The 27373-nt window shown below is 39.6% G+C and overlaps 1 protein-coding gene across 44 annotated transcripts in view; it reads right to left on the minus strand.

Moving 5' to 3' along the window:
* Positions 1 to 27373, minus strand: part of FOXP1 (forkhead box P1) — a 510145-nt gene that overhangs the window by 157688 nt on the left and 325084 nt on the right. The window contains exon 1 of one of the 44 annotated variants that reach the window (XM_043519297.1): positions 3361 to 3467. The exons of the other annotated variants lie outside the window; for them this stretch is intronic. The gene's annotated coding sequence lies outside the window, so the exon portion shown is untranslated. Of the gene's footprint in view, positions 1 to 3360; positions 3468 to 27373 lie in introns of those variants that run through there. 44 annotated transcript variants of the gene reach the window in all.

A 27373-nucleotide genomic window follows, 5' to 3' on the forward strand; every position in this document is an offset into this window, starting at 1 on the left:
GAATTTTAAATTGAGCGTTTTTAACCACTGACATACTTCTTGCACCTATAACATATGGCACAGAATGTAACTTGAAACATCATTGATTGGTGACTGGTCCTGTATACATTATACCCCTCACTGTGGAATTCCCAACTCTCTGGTATATTTAAAATAAAAAACTGCTTTTAATGACTTTTAATTGTTCTTTCTTTACTTTCTGTGAAATACTGAGGTGCTTCCACTACATGTGATACATACCATTTGAAGTTACTGACTGGCTGCGACATATTTAACAATGGTTTTATAGGACGCACTTTAGTAACTGCACAAGAGGTATGTTTGGTATACACAACAAAGCCAAAATTATGCAGATCTTCACTCAGGTAAACTTCTTCCTGATGAAGTACTGCAGCATTTAGGTCATAGTAAACAAGACTGATTTCCAAAAATGGTTGGGTAGCTAAAATGTACTTGAAGAGGCCAAAAACCACACAATAAGTACGCCAAAAGTAGAAAATAAAGTAGAAAAAGTACTTCTGGCAGAGGTCAAAGCACAAAGGTGTTTGCTGTAGGTGTAGTCCAAAAAGCAAACATTAGAGATAGGGAACACTTATTTTCCTGTCTCAGCCTCAGTGAGATTTGTTGCCAAGCCCTTAAACATGGTCACAAATTGTTTACCATGGATTAAGATTTATGGTAAAATATCATATACTATCTCCTAGACAAAAAACAAAAAATAAGCATTCATTCAGTAAGAAAAAGGGGAAGAATGTTTGAGGAACAAGGAGAATAGGAAAGATACAAGTGCACCGAGACAGGTGAGAATGCAAAAATCAGGCAAGCTTGACATGTTACACAAGAAAGAAAACAAAACAAAGAAAAGCAGGAGGGTTCCAGTCATTTCCAGCTTTGATCGCTGTGATTTTGGTCAGACATGTCTTAGATTCTATAAAATCATACAGTGGAAATGTTACCCACCAAAACAAAACCAAACAAAGCAAAGGAGGCCAGTTCCAGATATTGTTGGATGCAACATCAGTTTCATATTAAGACAACACATACAGGAGCACTCACTGCTTACTATGCTCCACCTTGTCTACTGGTTCCCAAACTCCAAAGCAAATGAGTAACTGATCTTAAATAACACAGAACAAAGAAGACAATAGTAACCCAGAAACCAAGCTGTGATATTTGTGAACATATCTATCACACACATACAAACCTTTCTTTCTTGAAATCTTTTCTGAAAAGTTCAAAACGCCAGCAATGGTCGAATTTTTTTTTTCCGGTAACCCAAAAAGTTCAGAATAGAAAAAAAACAGTGTCAATTTAAAGATTTAGTATAAACTAGTTCAAGCCTGTGGGAGGAACACTAAGTGGAAAAAGTAAACATGGTCCCCCCAAGCAGTTCCCTTCTAAGCTATATACACAGCCAGCGCCTGGTACCACAGGCTGCCCTGCACATTGGGGAGGTCAACAAAGCTATGCTAAACTGACAGGTTCAGTTTACAGCAGGCCAGCACTTTGTTTGGATATACTGGCCTTGCTCACCGCCAGCTTAACAACAGATGGCTCGAAAACTTTCATTATGTTGCATGGGGCTGAACTGCAAACAATCGTAGAAAACTGTGAAAAGTTTAACTGTCTCCAAGCCAACGAGAGAATAGTTTGCATCAACATACCAAGGCTGGAAACGTGGGGGCTTAAAGCTAGCTATGAGTGCATGTGTGCCTTTAAATTAATTAAAGTGGATGACATGATTGATCATACCTTTGCATGATCCCTTGGATGTATTAAAAGAGAATTTGCTATTTGACAAGGTCAATTCAATAAAAATATCATTCCAGAAACAACCCAGACTTTGACAGATTGCAATCCTGTATTTTCAACTTTTCTCAAGCTTGTAACTTCGGGAAAGTTACCGAGAAACTGTGAATTAGGATTTCATTATCAAGAGCTCATAGACTAGCATTTTCCCACCTATGCAAACAGATTTGCATGCTCTCTTCAAGTTTTCCCATTGAAGAGAAGGCCACCAAATAATCCAACACCCAGATTTGAAAATGATTTATCCAAATCTGTACATAATTTAAATATTCATTAGATTGATTTGATTCATATGCATCCTAATACCTTCTAATGCTCTAAGGCTGGTTACAAATGCACCTTCCAAGGTTTAATTCAATTGACAATTTTATATATGTCTCCGCACTGGAAACACATTATTTTATATTATTCAAGAAATGAACAAATCTGTTTTCCACAAATGTATCTGAGAAGCTACTCTTTCCTGTTATTGAAAGAAAATTGTGTTTATTACTCCTTTAGCATAGTGTAAACTCATAAACGTCAACAGAGAGTACAAGGAAAACTGTCAACTAAATATTGTTTCCTTCATGAGCTGCTCTTCCAAGTCAATTATGCCTTTCAACTTCTGGGGCATTGTATGATAAACTGGCAGTAAAAATCATTCACATTAATATACCATGGTGCCTTGCCTGCAAAAGGTAATTAAAGAAGTAAATGACTCATAAGAATAGACATATTAGCTGCAAAATGAAAGGCAACTGAGCTGCCACATGAAAATATGTACCATTAAGATACTGCATTTTCATATTCCTGTAATCAGCTTCAGTAGACTAATGCTTATTTAATCCAGTTCTCTGCTAAGTCCATCAACAACTGTTTTTTGCTGTTTTCTCCTTGACTGAACATTATGTGTGCAGGTTTGGAATAAATACTGTAATAAGATTTTTGCATAGCCAATTGAAGAACAGAGTTTTTTAAAATGTAAAAAACTATTTTTCTTTCTCACAGAGAGCTGTACAATATAGAAGGTTACCAAAAATCACATTTTCCAGCCAGACAAAGCTAGAAAGCAGTACATTTTGAGTGAAGGTTCCCTCTCCCAACCCAAGTCACCATTTCTGATTCATAACCTATTATAACAGAAGACAAACCCATACTTCTACATGCCAAATTTCCTATTCTTTACTTATGAAACACTCTGTTTTGTTAATAAGGATTTTCATTAGCATTAGAAAAATTTTATCCCTGTTTAGTGCTCAAAGTGAGAAGAGGAAAAAAAGACAGAAATGGGCTGGGAAGGTAGGTGAAAAAGGTAGTGCTGAAGTAAAAGTCTGAGCTGGGGAGCTGAAAAGGACAGCAGGAGATAGAGAGTAAAACCAGGGTGATGCTACAGCACATGGTCCAGTCATTCCTCAAAAGAAGTGTTCACCTTCTTAATAATCTATATCTTTCAAATGATTTCCCGTGCTGTTCCATTTTTATCCTTTGAAATGCCTGAGAATACTAGTAAAAATCATAATTTTAAATTATACAAATATTAAAGCACAGAAATTGGCAGCTCCAGGGTACCTGGCCTCAACTGTGCAGTAAACCATGGCACAAGTTCTGTCCCATAGACATGCGGTAGGATGGCAGCATCTGCTGTGAATATATGAATGCAGAAGGTCTTGATGTCACACTGCTACTCCTGTAATGGCAGAGTGAAGGACTAAATGATCTAATCAGCCTGTTACATCTCAAATTTCTATGATCCCTATTTGACCGAAAGCATAATATTATATGCGTGAAGCAAGAAAAATACAAGTACTTGGCTCCTAATGTGAAAAAAAAAATCCAAATTATCAGCTCCCATAAGCTTCTGCTCTCTTTCAGCATTGCCCTTACTAATAAAACTGGGAGTTCACTCCAAATCTGTAGAACTCTGAAATTTAAGCAATATTGCTGCATATCTGAAGGGATGCACAGTGCCCAGGTCTATGGTCACTATATAGATTCATATCTTTCAGTAAACAGTGTTTTATTTTATCTTTCAAAGTTCTTGCATTTTCTTCCTTAGGGGATGCAAGTGAGATGTTAAAAATGTAAAGGACAAAGTACACACATCTTCATATTCCAAAATAAACCCTTATGAAGTGTTAATACATTTATAACACATCCTGTTTGCAAGCAAGCAATTAAAATATTCTTTTCATCACAATCTGATTCCATAAGGCCAAGATCAAAACCGTTCAGTTGCTAGACAGTTATCACAATTATTTCCCTTTGCTAAGTATAGGGGGAAACTGTGGTATATCAGAAATCATTGTGTGGAGACTGTTGACATATGTTGACTTTTTAAAATGGCAGACACTGTACCAATGCAATTCACCCCTTATTTATTGTACCTGACTGGGGTTCAATCTCCTAAAGAAAAAGCTTTTAATAAAAGTCTCAATATGGAAATTGTATCATATTCAGAGTATTTATCACCATCAATTCTAAATATTATAAGACTTTTTAAAATATAGGCTCAATCATTATTTAAACTGTATTATCGCTTCACCATTTAAGCAGCCATCACTTGGTATCCACAATTAATGAGCTCTAGTCCTTTTTCTAATTAAGGAACAAAGGTTCTTGTGTGCAGAGTATAGAGTGACACTGTCTGGAGAACACACATTTAAATGGAAGAGAATCCTTCTAATTACCTTAAAATAGGATTTTTAATACCCAGGAACATAATAGGATCAAGAAATTAGAGCATTTCTAACGTCATTTACAAATAAGCCATAACTAAACATTGTTAAAAGGTAATAATGCATCCCTAAAAAATGGGAACTTATGGAGACCAAGACATATCACTTTTGTATTTATGTAATAAACCCTGTGTGTACTTATAGTGAAAATGCAATGTATAAATATTTTATATATTATAGATATATAAGCCATATTTGAAAAGAAGAAAAAAATTAGAAGGCAGCTATCAGAGCATAAAATACCTTATTCTACAGCATATTAGGATTCAAACACGTAATTAAGAAAGTCAGAAAGGTAACCTCACTTCATACAGTAATAAGGGCTGTTAGAAATAGGATACTCTCTCTTAAAAGTGTTACAAATATACCACAGTACTAAATAACCTGCTCTGGGATAGTATACCTGCTATCAAGGGCAAAGCTGCTATACACTGAGTTAACAGTAAATGACAGACTGTTGTTCAAGTCCATTAGCTGCTATGTGATAGGAGCACATTCACTAGCACACGACCTGTGAAAAATCTTAGATCTCTTTAAATCTTTGAATTGGATTGCTGCATTAATTCTTAAGAACTGCAATCCTTCAACCAAGTCAAATTACCCTCATTAACAGGGGGAAAAACTGCCTCTGCAATAAGTTTAAAAAAAAGATATTTATTACCTATAATCACTTTCATGTACTTCACCTGGAAGTACGACAAAGTGATGCAACAACTTGAAAGGCTGTCACTATTTTTCAGCATTTGTGTTGATGTTGTAAAATTGAAAAAAAGATACACACATACACACACACTCCTGTGCTGAAATTCAGTACAAATAAATGTTTCAGAAAAGGAGACTACGTGAATGTTTAAGGAGAAAAACCAGAAAGGATAAGCACTGGAATGATGTGTATCTGCCGCGGCCATAACTGCAAAAGACAGGGGGAAATTCTTCACTTATTCAAGGTTTGATTAGAACATGACTTCATAATTAGGCACGTTACAAGTACGGTCATCTATTAGAAAATTCATGCACTAACTAAAAGATCTCAGAAGCTAGCTCAAGACTTCTACTCATTAACATGTGCTATTAATGGTTAACCCTCATAAACATGCACAAAATGTTCAGCATTCAATAAAGATTAAAACCAAATATTTTATTGTTCTGTCTTGCCCTTGTGGTGATCTGCACAATCCCATGAATATCATGAACCGCTAAAAGACCATACGTTTAACAGAAAAATATTTATTCTTTGTGGGGAAGGAGCTATGTCCTTCTTCACCCACTGCTTCTCTGCACTTCAGACATTAAAACTTCAGAGCCAGTCCTACTCAGCAAAACAAACAGCTAAAGAGACACAGAATATAGTACAAATAGTTTATTTTAAAGGTGAAACATATTTGCAAAGTTCTCAGACACAGTGATTAAAATAAACATTTATTTAAAATTTTCTTAATTTTAAAATTGGCGTTCCTGGGGGATGAAGGGTGCATTGAGGAGTGGGGAATTGGATAGCTCAAGGAATTGGGAATGGGAGACAGAGCCTTCCACCTTCACGTTACCACTATGAATCCAGGCCCCCCGATCCTCAGTAGGATTCAAAAGGTGCAGATCTTTTTAACCACAGAGTCCCATTGCCATCAAAGGGTTTCCTTGTAGTCACAACAATCTGCCTGCGTGTCCATTTGCAGGACTGGAACACAGGTCAGAAGTGAGCTAATCTGACTGTGACCATTTAATGGCTTCTTGGTGGCCTACACAAAATGCCTTTGGTGGGCTCAGTCCACTGTCATCATCCCTCAACCAACAGATTTGCTAGCAGTACCAAGAAAAAGGCCAAGGACTGAATGACCTTTTCTACAAGTGGCCTCCCCAAGTTAGGGTTGAGGCAAATGGGCGGGATAGCATGGGGAAAGCCTGTCACATGCTGCGCCGTCTCTGTTATGGACTAAAAAGACCACTTGGATCACCAGAACCATCAAACTGGCATAAGTACTACTATCTCTCTCTCACACAGGTTCTGACCCCAGTTGTCTCCACACAGGTAGACCCAGGACCTCACACGGAGCCTACCGACATCAGCTGTGTTCTGCATCGGTGCAGGTGTCTGCCTGCATTAACATGACCACAAGATTACATTTTTAATTTGCATTAGTAACAAATAAATAGCAAACTAAATAATAAGTCATTAAAATATAACCCTCTTTGACTTCAAACACGAAACTAATGGCAAATTAACTGTTTGCATATCGCTGCATTCTCTATTCTTAGCACGATGCCTTTTAAAGGGGGGCCCATTATTTTCAGCGGTGTATCCAGATCAGTATGTACAATATATGCCATGTTGTTGACACTTCTCTGGATGTACTGCATGCCATATGCCTAAAGCACTAAAAGGTGACGAACAGAGTGGCAATACCAAAAGAACAAGATATACCAAGCATGTTGAATGAATTCAGTTGTATAATTCAGCCAGAAAGGGTTTCCATACATTCAACAATCTCTTCCACCTCATAAAAATGCATTCAACGTTTGTCTTCGTGAAAAGGTAGCACACTGGACATGTATTCAAAACAAACATTTAACGACAGTGGGCCACTGGGTCTAAAAAGTATACATGTAAAAATAGATCATATATCTTCACACCAATAAAAAAAAAGGACAGTCATTCATACATTTTTAACAATAAACTAAAAAATAAAGAGGGAAGTTTCTGAGACTGGGGAATTCTTGCAAGTAATGTCCGCTGGTCCGCAGCGGCACTCTTGCTCTCCTTATGCTCCGTGGCAAGGGTATAAAGGGCGGTGCAGAGCAATGCCTCTCCAGTTCCTCCTCTTACCACAAATCAGAGATAGTCCAAAGCAGAGGGGAAGGAAGGTGAGGAGTGGAAGACAGACAGGGACCACACATCTTGAAGAACTCCAGTGGTGAGGGTTAAGCAACTTCCCTGTCTTCTTTAAACGCTAGTCCCTGTCAGGTTTCAGAGTAGCAGCCGTGTTAGTCTGTATTCGCAAAAAGAAAAGGAGTACTTGTGACACCTTAGAGACTAACAAATTTATTTGAGCATAAGCTTTCGTGAGCTAAGTGAGCTGTAGCTCACGAAAGCTTATGCTCAAATAAATTTGTTAGTCTCTAAGGTGCCACAAGTACTCCTTTTCTTAGTCCCTGTCAGTATTCCACTGTGGGTGACTTACCAGCAGTACTCAGAAAGGAGGAGGGTGTAAAGTGGCAGGTGGCATGGCTGCTTCAAAACCACCATCCCCGAAGATGCATCAGTGGAGGAGGCATTGACTAAGATGTAATGTCTCTTGAATGCATAGGTGGAACTCCACGTTGTTGCCTTGCAAATGTCAAGCAGAGGTATCTCTTGAAGTATTGCTACCAAGGCTACTTGTGCTCTTGTAGAGTGAGCCTGTACCCTTTATGAGGGAGGAAGGTATGCCAGCTCATAACAAGTAGGATACAGCCAGAGATCCATTTGGAGACCCTATGGGAGGAAACAGCTTGTACTTGGGCTCGTTCCACTATGGCAATGAACAGCCTTGGTGACTTTCTGATCTGTTTTGTTCTCTGTAGGTAAAATGCCAAAGCTCATCTCACACTGAAGGAATGTTGTCTTTTCTCTTTGTTGAAAGCGTGGGACTTTGGGAAGAACACAGGTAAGTGGATGGTCAGCTTATGAAGAACTCCAAAACTACTGAGGGGTGAATTTCAGATGTAGTCATAGTGAGACTTTGTCTTTACGAAATATTGTGCAAGGAGGATCTGCCATCAGGGTACCCAGTTCTCCTACCCATCTGGATGAGGTGATGGCAATGAGGAAGACAACCTTCATAGACAGGTGAAGTACCAAACAGGTAACTAGGGGTTCAAAAAGTGGCTTGGTAGGCATTTAAAGTACTAAATTAAGGAGCCATTGAGGGGTTGGTCTGATTACTGGTGGGACAATTCTAATTAAGCCCTTTAAGAATTTGGAGGTGATTGGATAAGCAAATACAGGATAGGCATCTGTTGAAGGGTGACATGTACTGCTTGTCTCCAGGTAAACTTATATCAGCTAAGGGAAAGACCTGTCATCTTGAGGGTGAGAAGGTAATCCGAAATATCAGGAACACCCCGTGTCTTGGGATATACACAGTGGTGCTGAGCCCCGACAGAAATATTTCCATTTGACTAAGTAGCATGAAGACCTTTCTGCTATTAGTAAATCAGCTTGCAGAGTTTCAGAACAGGACCATTCTAGATCCGATGCCTACCCAAATACCAAGCTGCCAAGTGAAGAGCTTCCACGCTGGGATATCTTAACTCAAAAAATCGAAGGGTCAGATGTCCCAGAAGCGGTAAATGTGGATGGATGGCTCAGCAGACATATTGAGGAGATCTGAGAACCAGAAGTGCCTGAGACATTTGGGCACATCAAGAACAATTCATCCTCTGTCCAGTCAAATCTTCCACAATACTCAAGAGAACAGAGGGATAGCAGGAAAGGCGTCGTTAAAATGGTGTGCCCAAGGTCATAGAGAGAGTTTCACCTCTGTAAAACTAGTTCTGAGTTCCCCTGAAATAGTATGTGCTGCATTTCCCATTTATCTGGGAGGTGAACAGGTCCCAACTATGGTCCCCACAGAGCTGTGTAACTCCCACTCATGGTCGGTGGCTAAGTAACTACAGAAGCTGTCCGCCAGCAAATTCTGGGTTCCTGGAAGGTATGTTGCTGATAAAGTGATGAGATTCTTGATACACCAGTTCCATAAACTGACCACTTCTATACACAGGGGAATGGATATCACCCCTCCCTGTTTGTTTATGTAGAATACAGTTGTCATATGGTCTGACAGTATGAGAACGTGGTAAGACTGGATTAATGGTAAGAATGTTCAGCATGTTCAGTCTCAAACTACTTTGACTTCCAGGAGATTTACATCCATTCCAGTTTCGGGGGGGGGGGCGCATCCAAGTGCCTTGTGCTATCTGACCACCCATGTGACACCCCCCCCAACCTAACGAGGAGGCATCTGTAATGATTGTCTTGTCATGTGTGGCAGATAGGAAAGGAACATCCATGCACACTTGTGCATCCAGAGAAGAGCAACAAAAATGATTAAAGATCTAGAAAACATGACCTATGAGGGAAGATTGAAAAAAAAAAACTGGGTTAGTTTACTCTGGAAAAGAGAAGACTGAGGGGGGGACATGATAACAGTTTTCTAGTACATGAAAGGTTGTTACACGGAGGAGGGAGAAAAACTGTTTTTCTTAACCTCTGAGGAAAGAAGCAGCAGCAATGGGCTTAAATTGCAGCAAGGGAGGTTTAGGTTGGACATTAGGAAAAACTTCTTAACTTACTGTCAGAGTGGTTAAGCAGTGGAATAAATTGCCTAGGGAGGTTCTGGAATCTCCATCATTGGGAATTTTTAAGAGCAGGTTGGACAAACACCTGTCAGGAATGGTCTCGATAATATTTAGTACTGCCATGAGCGTAGTATGTGCTCTCAAGGTCCCTTCCAGTCCTGTGATTCTAAGATCTTTGCACGAAGTCAGAGAGGCCGTTATCTTTATGTGGACTGTCACTACAGTATTCATGCTGTGTTTACTCAGCATATCTACTATTCAAAACCAAACCTGCAAGCAAGGGGGGTGAAGGCTGGTGAACAGCATTATGTCAGTACATGAGGCCATGTGACCAGGACACTAAGCAAATCCCGACCTACATTCGAAGGTTGTGCATAATCTGATTTATCAGGTTGCCCATGGGTTGGAATCTGTCCATAGAGAGAGAAATCCTCTCTCTGACTAAGTGTAAGGTCACTCCTATGAAACCTACAGTTTGGGGCTGAGTCAGAGTAGACTCTTCTATGTTCACAGAGATTCTCAGTGATGGAGTAACAATGAGGTCAATACTATGGCTTCTGGATCGTCTTGCCTGTATGAAACCAGTTGCCTAGATACACAAAGACTGTGGAACCACCCTGTCTGAGTCATGCGGTTACTTCAGAAAACACTTTTGTGAAGACTCTACATGCAGTTGCTAGACTGAACAGGAGTACCCTGCATTGACAATTTTTTAGACTCTCCACAAATCTGAAGGCTCTTCTGTCAGAAGGGTGACGATCCATGTGAAAGTATACCTCTTTTATATTGAGAACTGTGAGCCATGTGTGTTTTTCTACAGATGCTATTATTGGAGCCAGTGTAACCATGCAGAAGGAGAGGTGACTTACCTGTACAGTAACTTGAGTTCTTCGACATGTGCTCCTATGGGTGCTCTGCTATAGGATACACATAAGCCCAAGAGCTCTTGACCAGAGATAGCAGAGCAACGTGCATGAGCCCATGGCTGTGCAGAGCAGCTCCTTGTGTTCCCCCACCAAACATCTCAAAGAACTCAAGTTACTGTACAGGAAAGTAACCTCTCCTTCTTCAAGTATATGTCCCTAAAGGCACTCCACTCTAGGAGACTCCCAAGCAGTAACTCATCAAGGAAGTGGAGGAAGAGGAGGCAAGTCCAAGATGGTCTGGAGGACTCTGTCACCAAAGGTAGCATCATCTCTGGAAGCCGGTAAGATAGCACAGTGGTTGGCAAAGGTATGGATGGAAGACCAAGTTGCAGTCCTTCAGATTTCGATTATGGAAATGTCTTTCAGTAGAGCTACAGAAGTGGACTGAGCCCTAGTGGAAAGTGCTATCACTTTGGAGGGGGCGAGGGGGGCCTGCATCCCAGCGGATTCATAGTAGGTTAAAATGCAACCCAAAACGACAATCTTTGAGTAGAAATAGGTTGGCCCTTCATTGTCTCTGCAAACGATAGCTTAGGCGAGACCCACAAGATCTTAGTCCTGTCAAGGTAAAAGGCAAGAGCTTTCTGATGTCTAGCATATGCACGCTGGCCTCCTCTTAGAAAGCATGAGGCTTTGGGTGAAACACTGGTAGGGGGCTCTCTTGATGTATATGTTATTCCCAAGAGACCTTTGGTAGGAAGCAAGTATAGAATGCAGGGTAACCTTACTGCTATAGAAGGTAGTAAATGGAGGGTCTCCCATAAGAGCACTGAGCTCTCCCATCCATCTAACTGAAGTGATGGCTGCAAGGCATTAAGCCCTGAGGAAATGGTGAAGGAGAGAGCAGATAGCCATCGGTTCAAAGGGGGGTTTCCTCAAGGCATTGAGAATCAAATTAAGGTTCCACTGAGCAGCCAGTTTTCATACAGGGAAAAAATAGTTGTGTAAGCCCTTGAGGAATCTGGCCATAGCGGGATGGGCAGAAACTGAGAAGCCCTCTACAGGTGAGTGGAAGGCTATGACTGCATCCAAAAGTATTTTGATTGAGTTAGTTGACAGACCTTGTATCTTTAATCCAACAGATAGTCCAGGATCTTGGAGAGTGGAACATCTGATGCTTGAGAAGAGTAAAGAGAACACCCGGAGTGGAAATGTTGCCACTTCCGAAGGTAAGTTTTGTAGACACTGGGTTTCCGGCTAGATAGGAAAATTGACTGGATAGTATCTGGAGTCAGGGTGGGATGCCTTATTTTAGTAGATCTAGGAAGCTATCTATTTCTATGCTTATGAGACTGCCCCTCTCATGAGAAGGCCCAGATGATGGGTCCTTTGCTCTAGCCACTTCCACTCTCGAGTCAGACATCCAGCTAGAAGGTGTGCTCCTCAGTCCAGATGTGACCGAGTTCTCATTACATGTTTTATAAGGTGTTTCTGAAGCTGGCAGTCTCACGCCTGCCAGGGAAAGAGCAGCAGATACTACATCTGATGGAAACAAGAGACTCTACGAGGCAGCGGAGGTAGCGCTGGTGATGGTTGCTGACAGAAAACAAGCAGGAGAAGGGAATGCAATTAAAAGTTCGGCTTCTGGTTGTCCTTTATTTTACTTTGCATAAATCTGCACCACAAGTTCAATTCCTAGAACTACGAAAGTGTCATATTGGCTGTCTTTAAATATTTATTTATTAGTTTCCCCCACTAAGAATTATTATTTGAACTATCAGGAAACTAGTGCTCTTGTCTCTTACACTATAGCATATTTGTCCAAATCGGTTAGATTGGATTAGAAAAGTGAAATGTAAGAAGGAAAGGAGTAGAACTACATTTATAACAATTCTGCTCTTCAGCATTTGACACATACACACGTGCATCTTCATTTTTATGCAGGGCCTCTGCACACTCTGATAGGTACACTGGCTGCATACTAGTCATTAAAAAAAAGGAACCTACTCATCAAATAGAACTGTTTTAACAGTGCTTGGGAGGGCTGGCATATAATGTCCGAAGCATTTGATTCACTGCTCATGACCAGTTGCCAATGACATATATCCTGAACAGAACGTGCACAGGGGAGAAGAAACGCCCCGAACACACCCAAATTCTCTTTTTGACATGCTATAGTCTGATTGCAGAGAGAAACTATGAAGTGCTAAATCTGAGGAGCTAGATGTAGTGTAAAAGCTGGAGAAAGGAAAAGAATGGGAATGGACTGGAAGATAGGAAGTTTTACAGGAAGAACACATCACAGAATTCCCATTGCTGATGATCCTAATCCTTCTATGCTACAAGAGTCCAGTGAGGAAAGGAAACATCTTTTTTAAAATTTTTTTATAATGTATGTGTTAGCAACTCCCAGAGATGGAACATTTTTCATGGCATTTAGAAACGGAGAGGATATATAAAAAGGTGCAAGGAACAGGTTGCTTTTATGGTGCATCAAAAAGTGCTGCTTTTTCTCATGGGGATACTCCTAATGCTCTGGAGCTAATGATGCCATGCAAAGCTGTAGTTTTTCCATCCTCTGTTGTTATTGCCACCACACAACCGGAGGCAGTGGATCAAAGGGGATAGAACAAGATGAGGAGAATCCATTTTAATGCCAAAACATGGAAATTATGGCACATATCACTAAACAATATCAGTTCTGTTAGGTTACATTTGTGTCTTGAAGAGGAACATTGTATTTTATATGTATACACATCTGTGTCTATGTAAGCAATGCCATTAGTAATGAGGGATACTGGGAGAACATGGAATATCATGTTAAAATGGAGAGCAGAATTTTCTTTGCACTGGCCACATTTAATCTGTTTGGTCAATCGGGAGAAAATGTGAAAGAAGAAACAAATGATGATGTTTACGAACAGCTTACGTGTGTCTGATACAGAATATAGAGACTATCAAAAACAGATATTATTCCATATTACTTTCCTTCCACACAGATTTTCCTTCCACACTTCCCAGTGTTTAATGCTGGCCTCAACTTAGTTGCTACTTTGGGGTCTGAAACATTACTTGTGCAATCATATAGCTCGGTATATAGCTAACTGTTTGTGCTCACAAATGTTCTTTTGCATGCACAAAATAGTGCACATGCAATTTTACAAGTGCAAACACTTGCATGTCTATTTTACGGGTGAAAAATCTGAGGCAGAGCTGGACATTTGCTTCAGAATAGCAAAGGCAAGAAAATACTTTTGCCAGTTTTATATTTCTTATCCTGTGATCTAAAAGATATGCAACTCAAATTTTTACTTGTGTTATCTATACAACTCAAGTTATTTACCCATGTAACTATCTAACAAACCCTGCCTACTAACCTATTTCTGCTTAGAAATATTGTGAATTCATTTACAAAGATCCATATCCTCCCAACCCCTAATACTAGCAACATCTGGCTACCTAAAAGGTAGACCACGCAGGGGTTTGGGGCAGGTGAACTGACTAACACAGATCTCTTTGTATTTTCATTACAGTAATGCTTCAATACAAGATGGCTCAGGGGATTGGAAATGGGATATAAAGCTGTCACCTTCAGGTTGCTGATTCAAAGCTAGTCAAAGCAGATAATGATCAGAACTTTTTAGTATCTGATGGTTCTTTAGTGTCCTATGGGAAATCAGTTCAGTGGACTCCATCCAGTTCCCCAGTGGACCACTGACCATACTAGAAAAATCGCAGCTATTACTGGAACTTCTGCTGACTCTCAGCAGAGAAACCAAGGGCAGAGCCACAGTCGCAGCACGATAGGTTGTTCCTCTGGGTCCAGGTTGAGACATATAGGCCTCAACCTTGCCAATATCTTGGATTGCTCACAATCAAATTAAGGCATAGCATGGAAATGGTCCTGATGGACACATGTCTCCTGTCCTTGGTCAAGAAACAAACCTCTGTGCTTATATTGCAAAATATTTTTGCAGCTTTTGTCTCCTCTGATCTTACAAGGCCGGTGACACTCATAAAAGATTGAGTAAAGTGGGCAGAACTTACACAGCAGCTACTCAGTTCTGTCAGATGTATGCCAGAGAGTTGTAATGAGCACTGCTCCTCATCAACCAGGCTATAACAATAATAATGAGTCCCACAAGGCTCAATGATTTCTCCCTTCTTCTTTCACATCTACGTGAAACCACTCAGGGAAACCTATACAAGGAAGGCATTAACCTCTATGATGATCCCTTCTCCACTGATGCAGTCTCTGCCACTACCCAAGAAGTCTTGTTGCTTGGAAGAAATCAGCAGAGTTTAGACACAAAGGTGACTCAGGCTCAATCCAGGAAAGACAAGTGATGTTAGTGGGAAAGGATGAAGTTGATAAGCAATCTGTCTATACCCTAATCTTGCCAATAATCAAAGGCATCAGAGCATATATTTTAAAAGTGGTGACAAACCTTGGAATCATCCAGAACTCATCCTGGACATGGAGCCTATCACAATAATGGAGAATGTCTTCCATCTTTGAATGGGCAGGAAACTGTGTTCTTTTGCTCCCAAGCAAGGATCTAATCTTGATAATCCACTCTTTAATTATCTTCAGTTTAGAGCACTTGTAAATCATTCTATCTAGGATTGAATGCCTCTTCCATATGAGGGGTAAAGTTGGTAATGTGTGCAACAATAATCCTTATAAGCAGCAACAGTGGAAGTGAACACATCACATCTATGTTTTGCAAACTCCACTTGCTAACATTCATTACCAAAGAGAATTCGAAGTCTTGGTTCTTAGCTACATAAGCCCTTAATAGACTGGGATTTGAGGACCTTAGAGACCACCTCACCCACCATAACCTTGCAAGACAGATGCACTTCACAGAGACGATGAACCCATGTTTAGATATTCACACATTATAATGACGACTGGCCACTGGAGGCACAGCCTGCCTCAGTGATGGTACCCCAACAATGAATTTCTTGCTAGAAGAGATCTGACTGGATCCAGGCTTGACTGTATTATTAGACTGAAGTGTGAGACACCATTTTGATAAAACTGTTCCTTAGAAATTATGCCTGAAAATAAATAAAAATAAAAAAGGTGTATGTAGGGTGTGAGTGTAAATACTTGAATGTGTATGTTTGCACAGCTCTGTAAGCTAGGGGAATGTAGAGAGAACACACCACTTGTTCTGCTTTCTCATAATTTTGTTCAGCATTTAAGATACCAGAATGGTAGATTAGATAGATACTGCAAACTTTTTTTTTAAAATGCTTCTGTGATTGCTCTTGTATCAGAATTAATTTCCCTGGTAATACTCTACGTGTTAGTCAAACAGCCTGTCTATATTCTTTTTTGAACAAGATTATGCAATGACAAATCCCTCCGCAAACAAGATACTAAAGGTAGGTTTCAGACAGTCTGGCATATACACTGCCACTTGATACTTGATCTTTCTCATTGGCACCTTTTTGATCACAGTGGGTTGGAAACCCTATACTAAACCTGATCTCCTGCTGTAATTCATAATTAAAAATTCACAGCATTTTTCAACACTCTGCATATGCTTGTCGTTTAGTACACACTAGAAAATGCTGGAATTTGTCTGAACAAGAACCTTTACCAACCAATCAAGAATTTTATTTTTCCCTGAATGGAATAGGAACCATATTGTGTTATGTTGGAGGGTGTCGTTTTTTTGTTGTTGTTTGTGAGTGCTTGGTACTGCACAGGACACACAGGTACTGATATCGAGGAGTTAGCCTCAGAACGCATAGTTTATCAAACCCCAAAATAAATGGCTCTCCCCCGTGTTCTGAAGTCTCCTCTCCACTCATATACTGACCTGAATGCTATACTCCCCCCACTCATATGCTTTGCCTGCCTGTACCTCTTCCCCTGCATGCAAGTTTGGAACTCACCACTTTTCATGGACCTAAGCTATATTTACTCTCGACTCCCTTTGATGTGAACCCAGATACAGCACTGTGTGCAGTTACAGTGATGTTCAGAATAACTTCAGAAACAGAAAAGAAAAAAAAAGGCAATATTGTGGGCCTGGCCAAAACTGTTTACAGCAGTTTAAGGTGGAAAGGGAGGGCACAAAAGGTCATTTTAAACCACTTCTGTACTCATTCCCTTTGATCCTTGGGCCACCCCACTATCAGTCCAGTGCCCAGGCACAATTAATATAATTGTTTTTTTCAGGGACTCGGTCTTTCATTTTTCTTGCATCCCAGGCTCTCCCTGAGGTCATTGTTATTATTATTAAAGTACAGCCCTCAAAGCTTTTTTCACCCCTATATCTCAAAGATGATACTTGTAGCTTTACAAGGCAATAAGTATCTGCACCCCGTTTCACATCTGGAGAAACTAAGGCACACAAGGGAAGGAACTTCTGAGAGTCCATGCTGGAAACAGAACTCAAGAAAAAACTCAGTGAGAGTTTAGGGCGCACAAGGAATGTAAAATTTGGTCCAAGCAGCCTGCAGGTTAATGCATCTTTTTCCCATATTGTTTATTATGGATAGCCATGCTTAAACGTTATCCGGTCTTTGCTTCAATATGAAATATATCCATGAGTTTATTACCATATAAATCTACATATTTGACTTTTGGTGCAGAAAACAAAGGATAAAAAAAACCCTGTTCTTTTTAAACAGCCATAAGATACTTTTACAGATACATTTCAGTATTTTACACAGCTTTAAAACCCACTTAACTTTCTTGCTTTCTTTCACAAGCACACTTCACAGACTGTTTATCAGGGAAAGATGCCAAAATACAAAGACACCAAAATGCCAGAATCTGGCACTGTCCACTGTTAGAAGACAGGATATTGGGTTATATGGACATTTGGTCTGACCCAGTAGGGCCATTTTTATGTATACTCTCCAGTTAACATCCTGATGCATTACAGATCAACTCTAGTATGGCCACATAACATTATACAGAAAGAGAAACAGGTCTCATACCAAACCCACAGATCCAACCACTCCCCCTGATTTTGATAAAGCTCAGATTTATTTCTAAACTGAGCAGGATTCTCTTGACTTCTTCCAAAGAATTGTCTTTAATACAGAAGACTCAAGAACCAATGAAAAAGGTAATTTAACAATATCTCGAATGTCACCAATCATTAGAAGAGCCTTGAGGCTGCTACATTCCCATTACAGCACAGTAGGGTCGCCAGCCTGCTGGTTCTCAACTGATACCCCTGGTATTTTTTTTTTTAAGTTAGCTTTGACGGTGTTTTTTAAAAGCTTTCCTCACCACTAATGTCCTCCATTTTTGCCACTACTGTCATGGCAATACCTCTGGAGGGAAGATCAGAGGAGGGGCTGACTCTTCAACACTGTAAAACAGAGGATCATCAATTCAGGACAGCAGAGGTAGGGGCTTTAAAAAACTAAGCACAATATCAGCAAAGTAAGAGGATACAAGGAAAAGAGAGCACAGAAAGTCAAAAGGAGTGGGGAAAAAAGGAGAAGGCCTTTTAATCAGGGTCTCAGAGTATTGTGTACCTTGGTAATTTGCAATGGAATCTACTCCTTGATGACTAATCTGAGAGTTCCTTAAAATAATGTCAATAGCCCTTGTGGATATGACTATCCCGTTACTTGCCTGTGTCAAAAGACAGGCTGAAAGAACACTTGTGAAATGAGAACTGCCCCACTCACATTAATTGTAAGTTAACTCTGAAACCTAAAGATGGTAATGTTGATACCTAAATTGTCAAGTGATTTACTACTATTCATTTTTTGCTGAAACAGACAGCTGATGAATGCTGCCCACAATGCCCAACTGCCTCTCACACATCTCAGTGGCCAAAAACAATAAGCGTGCAAAATATTCATAATGAATTTTCTGTTGAAAACTTGAGACAGATCCTCAGCTGCAGTGAAGCTGTGACAATTTACAACAGATGAGCATCGTTTTGAGTATATGAAACATCTGCAACATGAATGCAGTTTTAATAAAAACTGATTTTTTCCTCGAGGAAATATAACATGGTTTGTTTGTTTGTTCTATTATTATGATGACCGTAAATGTCCCGTGACAAATTTTTGCATTAGTTTTTTCAACTGGTGGGAAACAGGTTGGTACATCTACTGCTGCACCATAATATCTATGACTAGCAAGATAATCATTATAACCTTACTTTCAAACTCACTTTTCCTATGCTATGACTTATGCTATGACCACACTTCCTTTTTAAAGTCACGTCTCCTCAGTGAAGTCTTCCATATCCCAATGGATGGTAAAAGAGGAAAGCGGAAGAGATGGTAATTGATGCAAGAACAGTAGAAGGGCCAGAAAAAAAAGCCATGAATGTTAGCGCCATCTAGGTGGCACCCATCGTGACCGCTTTCTCCCCTATGGGCATGCTAGACACCTACATTGCCAGTTCTACGACACTGGCCTCTGGCTGTGCACTGGAGGATGGGCCTGTCTCTCCCATTAAACGGCTAGAACTCCTGCTCATCCCGATTCCACTACCAGTCCTCCAGAACCTGAGCTTGCTGAGAACAGCCCCAAAGCACTGGGAGACTGCTCTGATCTGGGCCACTCAGCAGAAGGATCTCACTCAGGACTTAAATTCTCATCAACTATTTCCCAGAGCCCCCAAGGCTCTCCACTTCAGCCCTGTGGGAGGCGCCGGGGCTCCCATGTGTTTGGAAAATATTTACCGGAGCTCCACTCCGGACAGCTCTGGCTGGATTTAAGCCCTGATCTCACTACTATTTCCCCACCAGTGGCTTCCAATTCCTTTATTTCTCTACTTGGACAACTAGCCTGGCAGGACAGGGTAGAGGAATCTTGAGTGTATAATCTGAAATTGGCCCCACCAGGATTTTCTCGACCGTCTAGTTAGGCTTATGACAAGGAAATGCCATGGAAGAGACCAATGAAAGTACACAGGGGAGGAAATGGATGAAAGAACTCCACTTAAAACACACTTGCCTAGTGGAAGTCAAATTAAGAATGATAAAAATAATAAACCTAAGTATACCGTGCATACTGTATGACTGGCTTCAATAACAACCTATTAAATGGATAACTGTTAAATGAATACATCTGCTAAAAGAATCAATTTTTGTGCACTCTAAGGTTATGTGTTTAACAGGCTTTGATACTTCAATGAAAAATTGAGGTGGCAATGATTTGCAGGCTAAATTAATGTTAAATACTTCAAAGAACTGGACAAACAAGTCAGCAGCAAAAATTTTATGGGTTCACTTCCTTCAAGGGAACTTAAAGAGCCAGCATTTTATTGCTGTGAATTCTAGTCACCCTTTCTACCCCTCAGCATCTGTTTGAAATATGTAGTAGACAATTGCTTTTTTGGCTCTGACTCAGGTGGTTGAAATACAGGACAAACAGACTACTGTATATAAGCTTTCCTCCAGCAATGAAAATTTTTATTAACTCTCATGCATAGCAAACTCTGCTGCCTAGCTTCCAATCCCTATAGAATCATCAAGGAATGTGGCTAGTTATTAATTCTAGTGGTCAAGCACAGGGTGGATATGTTGAGACTTGTCTGCAATATGTAACCTCACATTTCAAAAAGCTACAGAGGGAAGGAAAAATAAATGAGTTCTGTTTAGTTCATCATTCACATGTGTAAAATTCCAAGCTAAATACTAGCTTTGTACGTAAATATATCAGCCTTGTCAAAGGGTTCTAGCCAAGGAAAACAAGTCCCATGGTGCAGCACTATCATTAGACTCCTAAACTTGCCCCACCTTCTTTCAGTGTTTCAGATTTAGGAATTTTCTCACGTAACTATATGTAGTTTATATAAAGATGACCTGCAAATGCTGCTTAAAAGTCACTCCTCTCACCTGCTTAGATAAAGGAATAGAGAAAAGAAGGACAAGGATTCACCTACATGAAACAAAGTAGTAGGCTCCGATCCCCAACAGATTTGCTTTATTTACAAGGATTCTGGCCACTTGTAATTCGTACATTCATTACTAGACTTTTGCATCCACAATCTTACATGATTAACCACTTTTTGCAAAGCTTTTGATCACTGTGAAGGGTTGTTAGATGGTTATCCTCAAATAAATACTTTCAAGCATTTAATGTTTGATAAAACACTATTTAAAGTTATGGTTATGTGCTACTTTTAAGACATGTTCTGCTGTTGGGGTGTATTACAATTAGTTTTAGCCTTCTTCTACGTTTCATCACACATTTAGGAAGAGTGGTCACCATTTAAAAATAAACAAGATTTTTTCCTATGCGTCAAATACAAATGACTGCAAATCCCTCACATACCACCATGTGGTAACTGTTGGCAATTCTTGAGTTTTTAGTTGTTACCACTTCATCATGGAGATTTACTAAATGGTTGGTCTCTGTTTAAGGTTCACGTTCAGCTTTTTGGGACGACACCATGACTTACACCACCAGTTGTCTAAAGTCTTATGAATTGTCCTTGTAGAAGTATAAGTGCTTTAAATGACACCATTTGATATGAAGGGAGAAATCAGGTCAGAAACATCAGATCAGTGGAGTAATGCTGCTTGCACTACCTCTGCTTGTGGCCCCATCTTTGTACCAGTGATACTCAACACTGCAGAACAACTTCACAATTGAATCTGGTTGCAGCAACCCACAATGATTCCTTGACATTTATGTCTGCATTATGATGTTGCCTCTCTGACACCACATGATCATAACACAACGTGATGCAGTGCCATGATATTGTGTGTCACAATCCGTGTGCGCGAATAAAGCCATGTGATGTTCTATATCCCTTACATCCAAGATGTTAGGAAGAATGGGAGATATTTTTCCTTTCCCCATACTTTTAGCTGCTGGGAGAGAAAATGATTTTTCTCTATCATCCTATTCCATATTGCTGGTAAAAGGGGAAAGGGAGTCCTCTTCTCTCGTTTTCCTGCCCTTACCCTCCTTTCCTCATTGCTTGGATAAAAGGAGAGGAATCTCATGAGCCCTGATTCATTTGGTCAGCCCTCTCTACACTATATTGTGTCAGGTAGCATAGGCAGGCCTCCTGTGATCAGTGCCTCTGTTGGCTCACCTGAAAAGAACTCCGTACCATACCCACAGACTTCTCAAACACCACACAGATTTCTAGAGTTGGAGGTCATTTGTCACTGATCTATGCCTTTAAGGATTGTTGCTGCAAGATGCCAAGTATCCTGCACTGCCACTAAAGTCAGTTCAGAAGATATCACTAAGTGCTCAGCACCATGCGTGACTGGGCCTTTAGTCAACAGCAGCAATAGTTTGTACTGCCTATTTGTGTATACACACACACACACACACACACACACACACACAGACAACAGTCATTAACTTGCAAAGCTGGGCCTACCACCTCTGGGCATTTAATCAGAAATCATTACAAGCTCTGTAGGTGTGGAGCATTACTGAGACATTTCTGCTATAACTAACCATGTGGGAAGCAGAGCGTCCAGTTTCTTAATAAAAATAAATTGTTAACAGTTGGAATGGCATAGGAACAAAGATGCCAAGTACTGCAACCCTCAGAAACCTAAGCAAATCTTCAGATGCCACCAACTACACGTAGGCTTGGCAAGAAGGTAATGTCAAGCCACATCCAACATATACAGTAGCACGACTACCAAGTCAAACTGACGCTAAAAAGCTAGAACACTTTGCGTACAAATATATATACTACAGTGACAAGTGCGACAAGAGCTGGGAGAACCCTGTAAAATGAGTTATAAACCCATGTTCGGACAGTGTTTAACCGACAGCCATCAACACTCCTTTGGATGATTTACCTGTAAACACAGGCAGCAAACCAGGGTTATAACAGGGAAGGAATAGTACCATAACCAAACTCAGACAGATACATGAATGAACAGTACAGTATATGGAACTTGGTGATTTGGTGACTATCAGTCAATGTTGGTGATGCTGCAGATGAGGGCAGAGAATAGCTACAGAGTACAGTGACAGTATGGTGGGATATCAGAAAGTTTATAGACGCATGAAGGCACACGATACTCCTTTATGTAGTAAAACATTATGCACTTAAAAATACAGTACTTGGGAGCAATGCATATGCTGAAACGAAGCCCTGCAAATCCTGCAAATATCTTGCAAATGGGCACATTGAGAAAGATGTGGATGTGGTGGATTCCATATAAAGTGGAAACAAACATGGAATAGTTTTTACTTAAGCACTTTTTGCTGTGCAATGGCAAGGTATGAGCCAAACCATGCGACAAGCAGAAAAGTGGCCCGCCTTAGTTAGTGACAAGAGCGATGAGTGAATTCTGTCGCTCTCTGTCACTAGGCATCAGGTGATTCTATGGTGCAAGCCTCAGAAGGAGTCCTGCAACAGTTTTACAGCAAGATCTGTTCATCTAGATTTTAGTATAAGGTCAAAAGTGTAAAGTAAAAATGTCAAATTTACTACTTTAGATTATTCTAAAAACAATTTAAAAGTAACAGTCATCAGTAAACTTCTCTTACTAATACCTCCTTCTTTGGACCAAATTCTAAATTTGGGGCCAATCCTGCAGTCCTTACTCAGCTTAAGGGCACACCTACTTTACAGTTAGGACTCAGGGAATCTGCTTGTAACACCGGTATGACTGGCTCCAACACAGTTCCATCTTCTAGTGTTCTTGGGATCCTGATCCATGAGGCTGAACCGGATTAAAGATCTGGCTTTACCATATACCTAAAGGTTTTCTATAGTACTCATCTCTGTAGTATCCCAGAATCGTGTCAGTGCTGAAACATGTGTGGTCCAGGAGCATGGTTAAAGCTGGGATTTTCAAAGGATCCTAAGGGAGTTAGGAACTCAAATTCCACTGAAATTTAATGGGATCTGGACACGTAACTCCCTTAATCTCCTTAAAAAAGCCCAACCAAAATTCCAATCTACACTATAAAAGAAATCAAGTGCCATGTCTCCCAAGAAGGCTGTAACTGTAGCATACACCAGCTCATGGGAGTTTTAGCCTGAATCAAGACTGTGGGATAAGACTTTTAGCTGCTAAGGGATATCTTCCATACTTAAGATATTTTATCAGACAAAATTTTTTTTTATAGTTTTACGGGTTTCCAATTAAACAACAAAAAAAAAATTAAAGTACCTACAATGTAGACACACACGGCCAAAAGCCATTTTTGTTAACACAAATACAACTAAATAAACAAGTCACTCAGTATTTCATGAGCTTCTAAGCCGTTTCTCCTAGGAGTAAAAGAACTCTGCCAAAGAAGGTGCTCAAGTAGCCAAGCAAGCACAAGGCAAATTTATGACCCACTCCAGTTGTCCTTACTCAGGCAACATTCCCATGGATACCAATGGGATGACAGGATCGTACTTCAAAGACCTGATTCTACCCCTATTCTATTCAATGGGAGTTTTGTCACTGATTTCTGCAGGAACATGCCTTTGGAGAGCAATGTCTCATTTTAAGAGGTACATAGGGCATGTATCCAAATCTTACTATGTTAAAGCCATCATTAGCTTGAACAGATGCATCTCTCTTGCCCTACCATCTCACATGGTCCACGAAACCTACTAGAGACCACAAGAGCAGACATACCTAAAGTTTGAGGGTTACTGATGGACAAATGGGGAAAAAAAACCATCAACAAATCACTTGTCATGCATGTTTTCTAAAAAGAAGTGCTGTTCTTTAGACCTTTCTTGGAATTGCATATTCAAAGACCAACTTTGGCCGTCATTTTCTGACCCAAAAATACCACTGCAATGTCCAGCAAAGTTTGAAGACACCAGTTTCTTTGCCACATTATGCTTTCAATTAAATAAACCATACACATGTACTTTTTTTGCTCTTTAAATGTTGTCCATGTGCATGTTTTTGTGTGCGCGCACTTCTGATTTTATTTTCCACTCTTAATTTTCATTCACAATTCACTCTAGATTTCCAAAGTCAAATAGCCTGGGTCCTTCAATGTAGGCTGAGGATGCTCAGCCCTTTTCAGGAGGCCAACATTTTGCCAAACCACAGAGTACCTTCAGTTCCTTGAATATCTTCATATAACTTGAATAAAATAATATGGCGACTTTAGCTCATAAACAGCATGCCACTCAGGTACGAGAGGCACAAAATGAACTTGTTTTAGAGTAGCAGCCATGTTAGTCTGGATCCGCAAAAAGAAAAGGAAGATTTGTGGCACCTTAGAGACTAACAAATTTATTTGAGCATCAGCTTTCGTGAGCTACAGCCCACTTCATCAGATGTATCTTGTTCACTCTAACTAAAAGACCTTGGGCCTGATTTACCAGTGCATTACTCCAGTTTGATTCTGGTGTAACTCTATTGATGTCAATGGTGCTATACCACTGTGAAGTTGAAATAAATCAACACTCAATCAGATCCATTGCTAATATACAGAAATTAATGCAACATTCATGTTATTCATGTATAAACACACAGCAAGAATCTTCTTTCTTTGTAAGTTCCTGGCTATCATTCTGAAATGTATATATTCCCATCATGCCTCAGTGTTTTTCAGCCCCATGATGCCCTCACTTTTGATTGTGTAGATGAAGTTGAAGCGCACAGGGTATTTACTGATCCACTTATCTTGTACTATGACAGGCAGAATCAATCAATCAAGAGCCTAGCTTTATGCTTACGTATTCCAGGCACATCTCTGCACTTCAGGATACGAGATCACAGTGTTATCCAGCCAAATTTGATCAACAAATGCAGTTCCCCTGTGCCACAGCAATCTCAGATGAAGATGTTATGATGTGGAACTGAGCAAAGTGATAAAGACAGTACAGAACAGGGAGGATAAGTCCAGCTGGACCTTTCTGACAGCTTCTATATACTAAAAATGCAATGTTCCTTTTCTCTAGGCTTATAAAGTTAGCTTTATTTAAGAAAAAAAATACATTCACAGGTGGCTGTTGCAAAGTGCTTTCTTCCCTCCCAATATCTGGAGACCGCTCAGTGAAGGAAATGATATATCATGTGGATTTCTAACAAATTCTGTAATGCTGGGCAACATCATCAATGCACTTATATGAATTTCCATACCACATTGCCATGTATCATGCTTTTATATGATGTCACCATGATTAAGTGAATCAATATCTGAAGGACAAAAATATATTTGAAAATCATGGCCAGTTTAAGCAACCTTACAAATATTTTTTTTTTCTGTTAACACCCTTGTTATAACAAGATGCATGCATCTGTGTAAATGTTTAAGCATGTCTCAAGGAAAGTCAACGCCAAGCTTTTATTCTGCCAATAGCTTTTCACTTCGCTATTGCCCTACAGTTATTTTACATTATTTAATCCAAAATACCATCTTTTTGATTCTACCTTTCTTTTGCATTTTAAATCTTTAATAGAAGCCTTTGGCTGTCCAGGGGTACAATTATTAGATATCTGCAGAGAGAAATTGAAAAATTAATCATACTTTCCATTTTGTATTTCTGTACTACACAAAAAAATTATCTATTCTTAAAGCTGAATTCTATACTCTTTCAATATGCTCACACCTAACACCAATTTCTAAGCAGGAATTAGTATATCCTACATTTAATTCTATTCAGCTATAACCTCTAAGTTGTCTTGGGAACATTGTGTACTGTTTTCAAATCAAAATTTTTTTATTTTAAATCATTTTTAATTAAAAAAGACATTTATTGGTAGAGCTTATGATCTGTACTGCCTAAAAACAGGATAAAAAGTACCATAAACTAATCATACTAATGATATTAAAATTGTTTATTACTTTTTTATGGGTTTTGCTACTTAAATTATAGTTTTTCACAACTGTATGCAAAATGTGTAACATAATCCTTATGCAGTTTATTACAGAAACAGATATATGCATTAATATGACCTTTGTCTAAATAGCTCCTTAACCACACAGGAAAAAAAAAAAATCTAAAGTCATCTATCAGTATGTGAGCAGTATCAAAACTGCTAAATCTATTAACTTTGTTTTCCCTTCACTATTATTAAACTGGAAAGCAAAATTCAGCTGGAAAATTATGCCATTTGGGTTCTCTTGTCATCATGTAGTAAGTATGAGAAATATATGTGCAATAGCCAAATGGCCAATAGACAAAACACCCACACCAAGTGACGTACTGTTTTCCATACCACTCAGACAAAATCAAAACAACAGAACTGTTGCAAACAAAAACAAAATAACATTTCCCATAAGCATTCCAGACAGAGAAAATTTACAGGAAAAGAAGGCTGGGAAAAGAACCAGAAAGAAGTGAGTGTTCATACCTCTAGCCATAAAAGACCATTTCTGCAAACACAATAAACAGCATTTATGTGCTTTCAAGCTAAATTGTTAAAAATTGATCAAATGTTTGTCAAACTTTTGAAGTTAAACCACTGGCACCATCTGAGATGATTAAATTATTGACACCGGATTCTGATCTCAATTATACCAGTGTCAATCTGGCATAACTCCATTGGGCTGTAATGAAGTGACTCTGGATTTACAGCAGTGTAAAGGAGGAGATCAGAACCTGGCCCCTTACATTCAAATGAAAAATTAATTCCAGCTAAGGAGCAAGTTTCATTCAGAGAGGACAACAGGATCACAGCTTACAGGGGGAAAGTATGAGTGGTAAGTTAGTTAGTAATGGAACAGAAACACTCAGGTTGGTTATTTCAACGCAGTAT

The sequence above is a fragment of the Dermochelys coriacea genome, chromosome 7 (genome assembly GCF_009764565.3).
Source record: "Dermochelys coriacea isolate rDerCor1 chromosome 7, rDerCor1.pri.v4, whole genome shotgun sequence".
Lineage (NCBI taxonomy): Eukaryota > Metazoa > Chordata > Testudines > Dermochelyidae > Dermochelys > Dermochelys coriacea.